The sequence below is a fragment of the Amblyomma americanum genome, chromosome 1, assembly GCF_052857255.1.
Source record: "Amblyomma americanum isolate KBUSLIRL-KWMA chromosome 1, ASM5285725v1, whole genome shotgun sequence".
NCBI lineage: Eukaryota > Metazoa > Arthropoda > Arachnida > Ixodida > Ixodidae > Amblyomma > Amblyomma americanum.
The window spans coordinates 488,746,640-488,761,628 of NC_135497.1; the positions used below are offsets into that span (position 1 = coordinate 488,746,640).

General features: G+C 47.5%; 2 protein-coding genes across 5 annotated transcripts in view; one reads left to right on the forward strand and one right to left on the reverse strand.

Moving 5' to 3' along the window:
• Window positions 1–14,989, forward strand: part of l(2)37Cb (DEAH-box helicase 16 lethal (2) 37Cb) — a 551,956-nt gene that overhangs the window by 412,005 nt on the left and 124,962 nt on the right. The window lies entirely within an intron of this gene.
• Window positions 1–14,989, reverse strand: part of LOC144116084 (multidrug resistance-associated protein 1-like) — a 194,839-nt gene that overhangs the window by 179,125 nt on the left and 725 nt on the right. The window lies entirely within an intron of this gene.

Below are 14,989 nucleotides of genomic sequence, written 5' to 3' on the forward strand. Positions count from 1 at the left end.
ATACATCATAGGAATGCCAGGACAAACCAGAGGAAAAATTAATAGTGCCACATCCTACACACGAGAAGTGGGAGGAGGCCCTGACCAGCCACAACCTGGACCAGCAAGCCTGGATCACTCAGCGAGTCCGCAAGTCAGCTGCCGCCAGCGGAGACCTGGATTAGGGGCCCCGACCACCCATCTGCGGCGAATTAATCACCTAAATAAATTTTTTTTCTCTCTCACTACTGTTGGAAATATTCGTCTTCATCTTGATAACGCCTGGAGCCACTATAGTGCTGCCGCTGTAGCTATAAAGTGGAGCCTTGCGGTCAAAAGATAGCAAGCGTCAACTATTTCGATAATGGCAGCCAAATGTAGCCGCATGTGTAGATGAGAGGAGGGCGCCAAACGCATTCCCAAGGTTGATGTAAACCGTGCTAGCGTATGACGCGTCAAACAAAGAAATCAGTAAGCAACGCTGGGGGTGGTGTCAATCTTGAACAGGAGAAGCGGCAGAACACGGTAGCATGTGAAGCTAGAAAAATGTTTAGAAAGCCGCAAAATCTGTGCACTTAAGAAAAGCAACTGAACGCACAAGGGCTTGGAGGCGTTGCTTTTTTATTATTTTATACCTCAAAGGCTCCTGGTCATGGGCCTTACATGAGGGATGGGCATGGCAATTAAGAACAACAATGGCTTGATAGCGTTCTTTAAAATGGATGTCGTTGATATTGCCGCGAATCTTCGCATATTTTGTTTGTTCATTCTTCAAAGTTGCCGCCATGCCGCTTTATCGCCTTGTTTGCCATGCAATACGCGACCAGATTTATATCGATTGATCACATCCAGGCAGAGGTGACGCTACTTTGTTCCAGAATGTTCTAGTAACTTTGCACGGTTTATCTCGAAAGTTCGCTACCAGCTTTAAATTGAGCACGGCCGAGAGGGGCGGGCATTCTGTTCGACGACCGCCAGGCGCGCTTGTTGCTACGCCGTCGCCGAGTGATTCAGTCCATTGTGGGAGCAAGTCAGCCCAAATAAAATGAGAGTTTCTTTAGACACCATTTTCGCAGTCTTTCTGCTCTCTGGACTGCCGTCACCACTTCGTGACATCTGGTGGAGGTGCTGGGTAGCCTTCCATGTTCCGGACGCCCCCTTCACGTCGTGACACCAGCCCTCTGCGCTTCGCTCCGGAGGGAGAGCCAGAAGTTAGCCGAGCTAAAAGACGTCTTCAGGGAGAGAAGCCTGAGTTCGGGACTCTGCCAGACCACACCCGACAACGCAAAGACGCTGCTACGAGCACCACAACCTCGCCAAAGATGTCGACATCGATACTGCAACAGCCGCGGAATCCGGCAACTTTCAGTGGATCCCTAGGCGAAGACCCCGAAGAATGGTTGTACCAATTTGAGCGCGTGGCATCATTCAACAAGTGGGATGATGCGGCAAAAATTGGACACGTATTTTTCTCACAGGAGGACTCAGCACGTACGCGGTACAAAAACCACGAGTCGTCCCTAACGACATGGTAACTTTTAAAAAGGAGAGAGAGAGAGAAGTGGTAGAGGAAGAGCAGGGAGATTAACCAGTAAAATATTCTGGTTGGCTACCCTGCACTGGGGGAGAGGGATGAGGGGGGCGTAAATAATAAGAAATAGAGAAATGCATTCCGTAGCAAGCACGAAAGGCAATGACACAAACACTGCAAGTCACAGGCTGCCGCAGATGTAGCCTGCACACCTTCAGGGCAGCCGACTGCTGCGACCTGAGAAGAACAGATCGAGGGCCCTCCACGACAAGGCAGCGCAGACGTTTCAGTGTCATGAAAGGATGCTTGCCGTTGCGGCTGATAATGTTGATTACAATGTAAGCATCGGACTGCTTCTCGGAAGGATGAGGCTTGAGGATGCGTTGTACCTGTTATTGGGCAGCTGCATGCACTGAATTCAACAAAGTTAGCATCTGCAGTGCATTCTGTGCAGCTGGCATGTGCATGCTGGAAAGTAGCACACGCATGGCATTCATGATTGGCTTCAGCACTGCATTCACTTGCTCGTCTGCGACCTGGTCCGGTTTCTGACGTACTACCCGAGCAGCAATAGGGTCAACACACCGGGTGCGCGGTGCTGGTGTGGGTGCTGGGTGCTTCGGGAGCGATGGCCAAGTCACTTGCCGGTCCCGGTCTTGGATAGGAGGTGTGACTTGTGCTTGATTCAATGGGCTCGGGAATCTGAGTACGCAATACCTGCTTGTTCACTGCGGGTGTGTGTAGCTCAGGCAGAGATAGCCAAGGCCCGTCTGCGACAACCGTCTGTGCCTCGCCAGTCATATTGCTCACAATCCTTAAAGTAGTATGCGGAGGGGGAGCACAAGTTGAGGAAATTCTTGGACGATCCTTTCCAATGCTGGCTACACTTTTAGAAGGTCTGTGACAAGGGTGACGACGTCGTCGCACCTTAGCGGCAGCTTCTCGGTCTGTGGAATTGTCTCTTCATACTTGTTTGAGTGTCGCCCTTTCTCTTTTCAGGCGAGAACAATCTTTTGAGGCAGCGTCATGAGGGTCGCGGCAATTGGCACACGTAAGGACTGCTAACCGGCAAGAATCACCACTGTGTGGCTGAGGACACCATGGGCACACGATGGGGAAATTGCACACACTATTCACGTGTCCTATCTTCATGCATTTCCGGCACTGGAGAGGCTTCGAGACGAAAGGAATAACTGCATTCTGAAAGTGTCCAACCTACACGTACGTTGGAATGCAGTTCCCTTGTAAGGTCATTTTGATGCACTTTGTCTTCCCAAGACGCTGAGCTTGCAGTGTGGCTACACCGTCGGTAGCTGGCTGAATCAAAATGGGCGGATCAGAGTCGCGGATGGCTACGTCGACGTCGTAAATGACGCCTGCCGTAGTACCACTGCCTAGAAGGACATGGGAATAGACGCTGATGCTGCCGAGCGTTCTGATGTTGCTCAAACTCTGAGGCGCGTTCCGGTACATGACAACAATGGCGACGACATTCCTAAAACGATTCACACTCACGTCTTTAATTGCTCCCGGGATGCGAGCCTCCAGGAATGCAGAAGTAGCTTGCCTATTTATGTGGTTGAGATTGTTGGTGGGAGTCTCTGGCACAAATAGGACAGTATGTGCCGATGATCCTCGCTTCGCAGTGATCGTGATCGACGACGACGCAGTGATCGACGACGACGAGTGGTCACTTTTGCGCAGTATCCGTTTGGCCTTCTTGCTTAGGACACTCATGAAGCCGTCGTCAGCCGAAGATTCATTCATCACTGGTGGCCGAGCACACCACGGTGGCCCGGCTGCTTGCGTCATTAGGGAGGCCAAGACGTTTCCTCTGGGCGGCAGCGGCTGACCGACTGGACTGAAGTCCAACAACGCCCACTTCCATCACCGTCACCAGAAAAGAAACAGTGGTTTCATTACAATGTCAAAAATCAGAAAAAAACTGAAGAGGCGAAGGGTCGGCGTTCTGGTCTAGCTATTCAAGAAGGAACTTTTGAAGGTATTCATTAGTGTAGTGAGGAAGGAAAGACCTGAAGGACTCCTCGTGTCCAGAATCAGCTTCCAAACGAGCCCTTCCGCGGTTAAGTTGAACAGATGAAGCTCCTCTTTCGCCGCGCGGACCCAGAGATGACCGAGGAAAAAATTTCAGTTAATAATGCGCGGCGTAAAAGAAAAACTATTTAGCAGCCTCGTCTTGCAGCCGCCAAAAACAGCCGAAGAATTCATGCAAGAAGCCTGCACGATCGCGAAGACCCTCGACGTCCGGGCTAGGCAGTACAGCCACCCTTCATGTGTCTGGGCAATCCGTCCGGACACGACGACCACCACCAGCGACAACTTGCTGGAAGTGATCCGCGAAATGGTCCGCGAGGAGCTACGCCGATTATTGCTATCCTCCCCAGAGCCGCAAGCAGCTACTCTCATGGATGTGGTACGGGAAGAAGAGCAACAGGCACTGGGCACCCCGACAGCCTCAGAACCACAGGCCATGACATACGCCACTGCACTACGCGCTCCTCAGCCCCAACGACAGCCTCTACGTCATCTCCGACATGAACAACTTGTTCACGAACGCCGCCTCCCTGCCCTCGCCCGCCCAGCCTATCAGCGACGCTCAAGCCAGAGTAAATGCGTCGCCTGGATGACTTTTGACAACCGGTGGTTGTGCTTCCATTGCACTGTGGCCGGCCAGATTCTTCGTCACTGCCCGTACCGACGTATCGGTCTTCGAGAATTTGCCGTTGACGCCCCACAACGACGCTTCGGACACCGTCCGCAGGAAATCGACGAGTACCTGCGTCGAGAAGAGTACAACCGAACCGCCTTTTGCGCTCACCGTCGCCGTCAACCATGCGCTTTGCGTCGCCACGCCGCAGCTACGCAGCTGCGGTACGAGGAAAGTCGATCGCCCAGCCCCCGTAGGAGAAACTAAAGACAGCAACCTCTGGAGATGAGGTTGCTCACGAGTGAACCGCCGAAGATCCTCCACCGACCACGCCCAATGAAGACGTTGAACATGAACACGCTACACTCGCTGCATCGACCCCGCACGAAATGACAACACCGACCACGACGCGAACTGCCTTCAAAACGATGCCGCAACCCAGAAAAGCTTCGACGACGCGCCCCACCGAGGATTCGTTCACTAGACGAAGCCGTGACTCGACGCCGAGGGTGACGTGCAATGCAAGAGCCAAGACATCCGACTTAGAAGTGACTATCGACCGCCGGAAAGTTGCCGTTCTTGTCGACACAGGAGCCGATTACTCGGTGATGAATGGAATATTTGTTGCGCAGCTGAAGAAATTCATGACGGTCCAAAAATTCGTACCGCAGGGGGCCACCGCAGTACGCCATCAGGGCGATGCAAAACGCGAGTGACTGTCAGAGGACGTACCTATTCTGCGACTTTAGTTGCGCTACGGCAATGTTCCCGCGAAGTGATAGTGGGCTTGGATTTCCTTAGTGAGCATCAGGCGATCATCGACCTGCGATCCAAGCGGATAACGGTTTCGACGCAGGAGACCATCCCTTCGCTGACAACTCTGGACAATCATGTTGCCCTGAGTGTCCTGGAGGAACAAGCGAGCGTCACACTCCGTTCAAGAGTAATCGTGACCGTAGGCGCCACGAAAGCCATTACGCAGAAGCCATCATTGAGGGGAACATGCAGTTGCTTCTAGACCGAGGAATCAGTATCGCAAGAGGCATCGCATATTTCCACAATGGCCAGGTCGAAGTACTGCTGACCAACTTCACCGAAGAATACTGGCACATTAAGAGAGGAACGACGATTGCTTTCTTCGACGAAATACCCTACGTACGAGACTCCTTCGCCCTCTCCGATCCATCCGCAGAAGATTAGCCTGAACAAGAGAACTAGCCCTCTTTCGATATGGACCGAACCATGCTTCAGAACAGACAAAACCAGATCTGCAATCTGCTTCGAAGCTACAGCAAGTGTTTTTCGTCATCGCCGAAGGTCTGACAAACGCCAGTTGCCAAGCATCGCCTTATAGCCGATGAGCACGCCCGGCCTCTCCGTCAAAGCCTTCAGCTTGCGTCGCCGCGAGTACGACCAGTCATCCGGGACCACGCGGAAGAAATGCTTCGCGACAACGTCATCCAGCCTTCAAACAGTGCATGGGCGGCACCAGTTGTTCTAGTGAGAAAGAAAGACGGCGCACTTCGATTCTGCGTTGATTACCGCTGCTTGAACAACATAACAAAGAAGGACGTCTACCCTCTCCCCCGTATCAGCGACACACTGGGCCGGCTCTGCAATGCCAATATAAGTATTTCTCATCGATGGACCTCAAGAGCAGCTACTGGCCATTTGAGGTCGAAGAGATCGCGAGAAGACGGCATTCATCACTCCGGATCGGTTCTATGAGTTCAAGGTGATGCAATTTGGTCTCTGTTCTGCAACAGCGACGTTGCAGCCAGTAATGGATACAGTGCTGGCAGGCCTAAAGTGGCAGATTTGCCCGGTATATTTAGATGACGTCGTTGTCTTCGCCTCGAACTTTGAAGAGCACCTTAAAAGACTTCGAACCGTATTATACGCCACCAAGTCGTCTGGCCTTACCTTGAAAGCAGAGAACTGCCACTTTGCCTACGAAGAGCTGCTGTTTTTAGGCCACATCTTTATCAAGGAGAGCAGCAGAAAACAGCTGCTTTTAACAGTTTGCAACAACGGCTGATAATAAAGCAGTGCGCAGATTCTTCGAACAGTCGCGTATTACCGACGATTTGTGAAAAACTTTTCGCGCACCGCCGAGCCCATGACACAACTGATGAAGGCACGCTTTCCATATAAATAGGAAGCGCCGCAAGCAGAAGCCTTTTAAGAACTTCAGCGTTGTTTACTTTTCCCACCGATCCTTACGCATTTTGATTAAAACGCCGATACTTAGTTCATACCGACGCAAGCAGCGTGGACCTATGCGCGGTCCTCGTTCAAAAAAGTGACACGGTGGAGAAATCATCGCATACGCTTGCGGTTCCTTTTACAACGCCGAGGCTAACTATTCGACAATTGAGAAGGAGTGCCATGCCATCATCTGGGCTACGTAGAAATTATGCCGCTACCCGTACTGATGACCGTTCAAGGAGGTCAGCGATCACCACGCACTGTGCTGGCTTCCCAATCTGATGTATCCTCTGCCCGCCTCGCTCGATGGAGTCTGCGCCTCCAGGAGTTTGATGTCACCCTCGTTTACAAGTCCGGACGCAAGCACTCTGACGCCGATTTCCTCCCACGATCCTCTGTAAATGAACCGCCGCTGGACGACGATGAGGACGCCTTCCTAGGACCCATCAGCCCCAGTTCTTGCACAGTAGCAACGCTGGGACCCTGACCAATAACGCTTTATCGAGTACTTGGAAGGCAAATTTTCTTCACCCCCCGCCTCATTCAAGCGAGGACTTACTTCCTTCTGTGTACAGAAAGATGTCCTCATGAAGAACTTCGCAATGAACAAAACAGCCTACCTCCTTGTACCTGCTTGTCTCCGCGAAGAAATTTTACAGGCTTCACACAATGAGCCGACATCTGGACATCTTGGGTTTACTCGCACCCTCCGTGCTCTCAAGAGAAGCATTACTGGCCCCAACTGTCTGCCGATGTAGCACAGTAATGAAAACCTGCCGAGATTGTCAGCGACGAAAGACCCCTCCACCCGACCAGCAGGACTTCTGAACCCCGTTGAATCCCCCTCAAGGCCCTTTCATCAGATCGGCATAGACTTGCTTGGCTCTTTCCCAAAATAAACGTCTGGAAATAAGTAGATCATCATATTGACCGACTACTTGACCTGCTACGCCAAGGCAAAAGCCCTACCGAACGGAACAGCTGCAGAAGTAGCCAATTTTTCGTGGAGTGCATTCTTCTGCGATATGGCGCCCCCGATGTGCTCATCATGGACAGAGGAACAGGATTCATGGCGGAACTAACGCCAGCCATTCTGCGTTACAGCCAAACCAGCCACCGGAGGACAACTGCATACCATCCACAGACCAAGAGACTGACCGAGCGCCTGAACAAAATCATTGCCGATACGCTCGCCATGTATGTCGATTCCGAACACGAGACGTGGAACGTCATCCTGGCTTACGTCATCTTCGCCTACAACACCGCAGTGCAAGAGACCACCCAGATGACGCCGTTTAGGCTCGTCCATGGCAGGCAGGCCACGACCGCGCTAGACGCCACGCTAGACGCCATGCTGTCCAACGTTACCGAAGACGAGAACGTCGATGTCGCCGCCTACCTTGAACGCGCAGAGAAGCTCGAAGACTTGCCCGATTACGGATCAGAGACCAGCAGCGGAGCGATGCCAGACGCTACAACCTACGAAGACGCTACGCGGAATAGAAGCCGGGAGACCAAGTCTAGGTTTGGAAGCCCTTTCGCCGCCGTGGATTGAGTGAAACGTTTTTGCGCCGCTATTTCGGCCCGTACAAGATTCCGCGCTGGTCGGGTGAGCTGGATTATGAAGTCCACGCTGACGCAACGACTACATCCCAGCAACGCCGCGTTCGACCAGAAGGTGTCCATGTCGGCCATCTAAAGCCCGATTATGCGCGCTAAAGGACACTGTTTTTCTACACTGTGTTTACTTTCGCACGACCCATTTTATTTATTGCTAGACGAATCATTTGTTTTAATGCATCGGGTTGATGCTTTTTTGAGAAGGAAGTGATGCCGCGAATCTTTGCAGTGTTTGTTTCTTCTTCAATTCTGCCGCCACGCCGCTGTATCACTTTACGATTCAAGGCACGACCAGATTTATCTCGACTGATCGCATGCAGGCAGAGCCGATGCTATGTTGTTCCGGAATGTTTTAGTAACTTTGCACGGTTTATCCCAAAAGTTCGCTATCAGCTTTAAATTGAGCACGGACGACAGAGGAGGGCATTGTGTTCAACGACCGGCGAGCACGCTTGTCGCTTTGCCGCCGCCGAGTGATTCAGTGCATCGCGGGCGCAAGTCTGCCCGAATAAAGAGTTTTGCTTATACACCATTTTGGCAACCTCTCTGCTCTCCGGACTTCAGTCACCACTTCCTGACAATATGATACACGGGGTTCTGCGGTAGATAATTGCAGTCCCGGGTTGACGTTACGAAAAAAAGATCGAGAAAGAGCGGTAGTTCTTGCGGTGGGGGGTAGACGGCGTTATGGTGACTAATACGCCTTGAGAAGCGATAAGCAGGTGATATGACCGATTCTTCTAAAGATGAATGATAAAACATAGAGTCACAATCGAGAAATTTTTCGTTCGATTTCAAGGCTAAGTAAGTCGGCTCTAGATTTTAAAGCAGACAGTAGTGTAGTATGAATAATCAGAATGAATAAAGCGGATAGCACGATTTTGTATTCTTCCTAAGGTTAAAGAGAGGTTAGACTGGTGAGGAAGCGATATCGCTGAAGCATATTCTAGTTTAGTATGGACAAAAGTTAGGTATGTTAATGATTTGATTGATTGGGTACGCGCGCTTTCTTTGCAGTGAAGGTGCACTTCGGCGGATACGCGCGCTCTCCGCGCAGCGCGGCCCCGATGTGCTGTGTCTTACAAAGAGGGGACGACCGGGTGCGTATAGGTTTGCGGCTACCGCCATCTATCGCAGTGCAGTGCGTTATGGCTTTCCTGTAGTGAATTTTGATGCTTAAACCTTGTATCGGACAAAAATGATCGACAAATTCTTTTCTATACTGAATTGCCTGTGCCTCGAAGAGATCACTTAAAGAATACAAATTTGCGCTCGAATTAGAATAATTTTTTCGTCATTCTGTCTTTTTTTCGCTCATTGTTATCTCATTGTGTGTGCATGTGTGTTTGAACCTCTTTTGCACGAAAAAAAGAAAGCGATTCGAGTATATTGTGCGCCCGACGCCAAAGTGTCCAGCAGAGAAGTTGCCGTCAGCAAAGACAGCACTATCGTTCGTAACAGCTGGGAAGTTGTTATCTCTGGCGCGTTGACAAGGCATTTTACAGAATATAAGAAGCTTGCCAAATGCACAAAGCCAAATGGATCAGTTAAGGCGCTACAAGACATTTTACAGAATATAAGAAGCTTGCCAAATGCACAAGGCCAAATGGATCAGAAGACGCTTCTACGCGGCTGTATCGCGCCGCCGCAGTCAGCGGCAAACCTTTGTCCCGGTCTAAACGTTTGCTTCGCTTTTGGCAGGCTCTGCAAGCCAGGGGACAGTATCAGCCGGAAAGCGGCTCGTATCTTCAACGGCTATCACCTTCGCAACTGCTTCGGGTGACTGATCTGCGCATGCGGCTCTCAAGAAAGCTGCTGTTTCGACATCGCAAGCCATCCTTGCCTTCAATGGCTCTGGACCTGCCAAAGATGTCCCCCTGGCGCCGATCACCGACTATTTAAAGGCCGTCAACTTCGTGGACCGTTGCAGTCAGCGGCAAACCTTTGTCCCGGTGTAAACGTTTGCTTCGCTTTTGGCAGGTGAGTGTAGGTTAAACCTGTTGTAATTCATCACTTTTCGTGTTTTGCCGCTGACTGCACCATGTCTTCTTTGTGTACTTCTTGCTCAAAAGCCATACCGAAAGATGGGAAATTTATGACTTCCTGTGCCTGTGAGGGCGAATTTCACTTGGGGACAAACTGCTCGTCAGTTACTGATAACGCCTACAAGAAAATGAGTACGGTGACACGTGAAACATGGAAGTGTCCTTCATGGAAGGATGATTTGGTGGCGCAACCTGACGTAGCATCCAACCCCGATGGTGGTTCGTTCTCGCAGCAACTGTCTGCTCTGAATGTGAAGCTGGATACTTTGACTACCACTGTATCAGCACTGATGGTGAAAATGGAAGAACTATTGTTGGTCAAGGAAACTAGCGAAAAGGTTGCTTCAGCAGTCGAGGACATACAGTCAGCTATTGACTTCCTTTCGTCACGGTATGACTCTGTGCTTGCTACAGTGACCACTAATCAGGCTGAGCTTGCAGATCTTCGGTCACAAGTTCAATCACTGTCTTCAACAGTAGTTTCCCAGACAGAAGTGATTGACAGGATGAGTGGAGAGATAAATGATCTCGAACAATACAGCAGACGATGTAACTTCGAGATTCACGGCCTTCCAGTCAAATCTGATGAAAACTTGCACACTTTCTTAAGTACCTTAGCAGGCAAACTAAACCTTACCGATTTTCAACCAGCAGATATATCGGCAGTCCATCGGCTGCCGTCCAGAGGCGACTATATCCCACCGATCCTAGTACAGACTCAGTCGGTTTCTGTTAAGCAGAAATGGCTCGGAGCTCGGAAGGGCCTTCCTGATTTGGTGCAAGACGACCAGTCTCCTCGGCTGTTTTTTAACGATAACCTGTCTCGGGTTAATCGCGAGCTGTTCCGACTAGCAAGGTTTCGGGGCAAACAAAAGGGCTTTGAGTTCGTCTGGACCAAAAATGGGAAGGTCCTTGCAAAGCGGTCCGAAGGCGCACCTCTCATTCGCATCAACAAGTTTTCGGATCTTGAGAAACTAACATAACCATGTCTGATACAGGTTTCGTGAAGTGTTCCGATTTTTCTGAAGTCCGGAAATTTTTTCAGTATCAAACAGGCAATTCATTTCAGTTTACTCATGTTAATATTCGCAGTATACGGAAACACTGGGACCATTTTTGTGCGTTAACTCACCCTTTTCACTCAAGTTTTGACGTCGTTGCTCTCACGGAAGTGAACGCTTCGTCAGACGTGTTACTACATTTCTCGCTGCCAGGCTACCAGTTATATTCTTACACTCGTTTACAAAGAATGGGAGGAGGAATCGCAGTTTTTGTTAAGGATTCTTGGTCCGTTTCTGAAATTAGTGTTCCTTTCACTCAAGCAGAAGTAGTTGCGCTCCGCCTAAGTACACCTTGGTTGTCGCTGGTTCTTCTCACAATTTACCGCCCTCCGTGTTGTAACGGTCGAATCTTTTTAGCTGAGCTTGATTTTGCAATATCATCGTTCTCCCGTGAAGAACACGTGTGCATTATCGGTGATATGAATATCGATATTCTACGCCCCACTGTGTCAACGGTCGCAGATTATCTGGACATTTTATCAAAGTGGGGACTAGCGACTACAATCCACAGCCCTACACGTGAGGAATACTTAGCTGGGCAGCTTGTCGCGTCTTGCATCGACCACATCAACGTGCGTTCTCAAAACCTGTCGGTGCGGTCTGCTGTGGTTGAGGTCAAGCTTGCAGACCACTATTTCATTTGCTGCTCGTTAACAGATAGTTCCAGCCATCCTGCATCTACGCACAGCCAGCAAAAGGTATCAGTACTTGATTATAAGCGTCTTGATGAAAGAATAGCCAAGCATGATTGGGATTCTTTTATACACAGTGTGTCCCCTGCGGACTTATATGACAGGTTCGTCGATGTTTTTCGTTCACATAAAGCAGAATCTTCCCGCATGGTGACAGTTAAACAACGAAATTTAGACAATAAGTGGATGTCTTCCGCAATACTGGAAGCCATTAAAGAGAAGGATCTGCTCTGGGCTCGATCAAGACGTGCCCCAAACTGTTCTCAGCTACGACTGCAGTTTAAACGTGAACGAAACCGTGTCAATGTCATGATCCGTCTGGCCAAGCGCAACCACTTTAGGTCTCAGTTTAATGACGCACGTTTTAACAGCAAGAAAACATGGTCATTGGTGAATAGTCTGAAAGGAGGGAGCGCTGCTATCTACAATGATACATATTTCATCTCGCATTTTCATAAAGATGGACAGAGCATTGCGAATGACTTCAACAATTTTTTTTCTCTGGTCTCTGGTGCATCTCGAACCCCTCCTACCGACTGTCCTATGCCTCTCAGTGTGATGGAATCTGCTTTCCTTCCTGATTTTACTGAAAGTGATTTAAGCTGTATACTTTTCAGTCTTAAACGTAGCAAATCTCCTGGTCATGACGGCCTCACGATTTCTGAATTGTGCAGAAACTTTGAAGTGATTAAAGGTGTTCTACTAGTTATCCTTAACACTATCATTTCTACTGGTATAATACCTGCTTCAATGAAAACTGCTAAAGTTATACCTTCGTACAAGGGTGGCTCCAGAAACGTTATGAGTAATTACCGACCTATCTCTATTCTACCATGCATTGGCCAAATTTTTGAGAAGCATCTATTACTCACCATGACGAATTTTTTGAATACGCACAGTGTTCTATCGCCTTGTCAGTACGGCTTTATAGCAGGAAAAGGAACAACGGTTCTTCTTGAAGAATTCTCTGACGTGCTAAATTCAGCTTTTGATAAGAATCAAGTCGCATGTTCTCTTTTTCTGGACGTAAGCAAGGCTTTTGATAGCATCTGCCACATTCTTTTGCTTGATAAACTTTCTGCGCTGGGATTTCGAGGTTCGTTTTTAGAACTGCTTACTAACTTTTTACAAGATAGGCGCCAATATGTGTCGATTTCAAGATTCCATAGCGATTTCACGGCAATTACCTCTGGAGTCCCGCAGGGTTCTATATTGAGTCCTTTATTATTCAATCTATACGTTAACGACCTTGCTACCAGTGTGCCACCTTTGCTGTTTCAGTATGCTGATGACACTGTTATTGTTGCATGTGCAAAGAAATACACTGATGCTGTTACAGCACTACAGATAGCAGCTATTAAAGTCATGGACTGGTTTAAGTTTAATCTTATTAATGTTAATACTTCTAAAACAAAACTGATCTGTTTTCATAACCCATTAAAACAAGTTGAATTGACTGACCCTGTTTATTTGCATACTTCCTCTTGTTTTAATTGCAACTGTGTACCAGTAAAATATGCGCATTCGGTCAAATATCTTGGCCTGATCTTCGACAGCGATCTCTCTTGGAACTCGCACCTTTCTTTTGTTTGCCAAAGGCTTCGTGCTGTATCGTGTGTCCTGTATAACATCAGATATTTTATGCCTTTTTCTGTCCGTAAATGTGTTGCACATGCTCTAGCCTATAGTGTACTTAGGTACGGAATTACTTTTTATGGTCATTGCACGGTTCGCTGGCAACACAGGGTGAATTCGCTTTTGCGTTTGCTTCTAAAGAATATTGCTTACGACCTGTCCATTGGTAATGACATTGATATTTTTAGAAGACTAAAGCTTCCAAGTTTTAACTCTTTATTAACAGAAACTATTGTGCTAAAACACTTCTGGTACAGTCAGTTCACCGTTCCATATGTTCCTGCTCGGGATTTAAGACCAAAATACCGCTATTGCATTCCTCGCTCCTCAACCCGGTACGGAAAGCGCACACGCCATTACTATGTACCTGCCTGTTTCAATAGCTTGCCACCTACTGTACTCCGCATGAAAACTAAATACACCCTGAAAAAAACTTAGCGCTGTCTCCGCGCTGCTTCCTGCCCCGTAGTTATTTCATCTATTTACTGTATTAATTTCAAATTACTGTAATCTCTCTTGATGTTGTAATAGTTATATATTTGTTTCACTATGTTTGGTGACCTTTTTCTTTTTTGAAAAGTTCATTGCAACGTCTCTATTTTCCTTTGTTTTGCCAACGTTCGCTGTCTGCCAGGCGCTGCCACTCAAGCCCTTTGAGGCTTTGGTAGGCCTGATTTATGTTGTCTGGCAATTGACATGAATAAAAGATCTATCTATCTATCTATCTATCTATCTATCTATCTATCTATCTATCTATCTATCTATCTATCTATCTATCTATCTATCTATCTATCTATCTATCTATCTATCTATCTATCTATCTATCTATCTATCTATCTATCTATCTATCTATCTATCTATCTATCTATCTATCTATCTATCTATCTATCTATCTATCTATCTATCTATCTATCTATCTATCTATCTATCTATCTATCTATCTATCTATCTATCTATCTATCTATCTATCTATCTATCTATCTATCTATCTATCTATCTATCTATCTATCTATCTATCTATCTATCTATCTATCTATCTATCTATCTATCTATCTATCTATCTATCTATCTATCTATCTATCTATCTATCTATCTATCTATCTATCTATCTATCTATCTATCTATCTATCTATCTATCTATCTATCTATCTATCTATCTATCTAACTATCTATCTATCTATCTATCTATCTATCTATCTATCTATCTATCTATCTATCTATCTATCTATCTATCTATCTATCTATCTATCTATCTATCTATCTATCTATCTATCTATCTATCTATCTATCTATCTATCTATCTATCTATCTATCTATCTATCTATCTATCTATCTATCTATCTATCTATCTATCTATCTATCTATCTATCTATTTATCTATCTATTTATCTATCTATCTATCTATCTATCTATCTATCTATCTATCTATCTAATCTTTAAAACACACACACACACACTATTGAAAGGTGCCTTACCATAGTATTACATGCAGTGGAAGATAGTTGAGTACAGTTCCTTAAATACAATGTTGCTTTTCTGGTCGGCTGTTT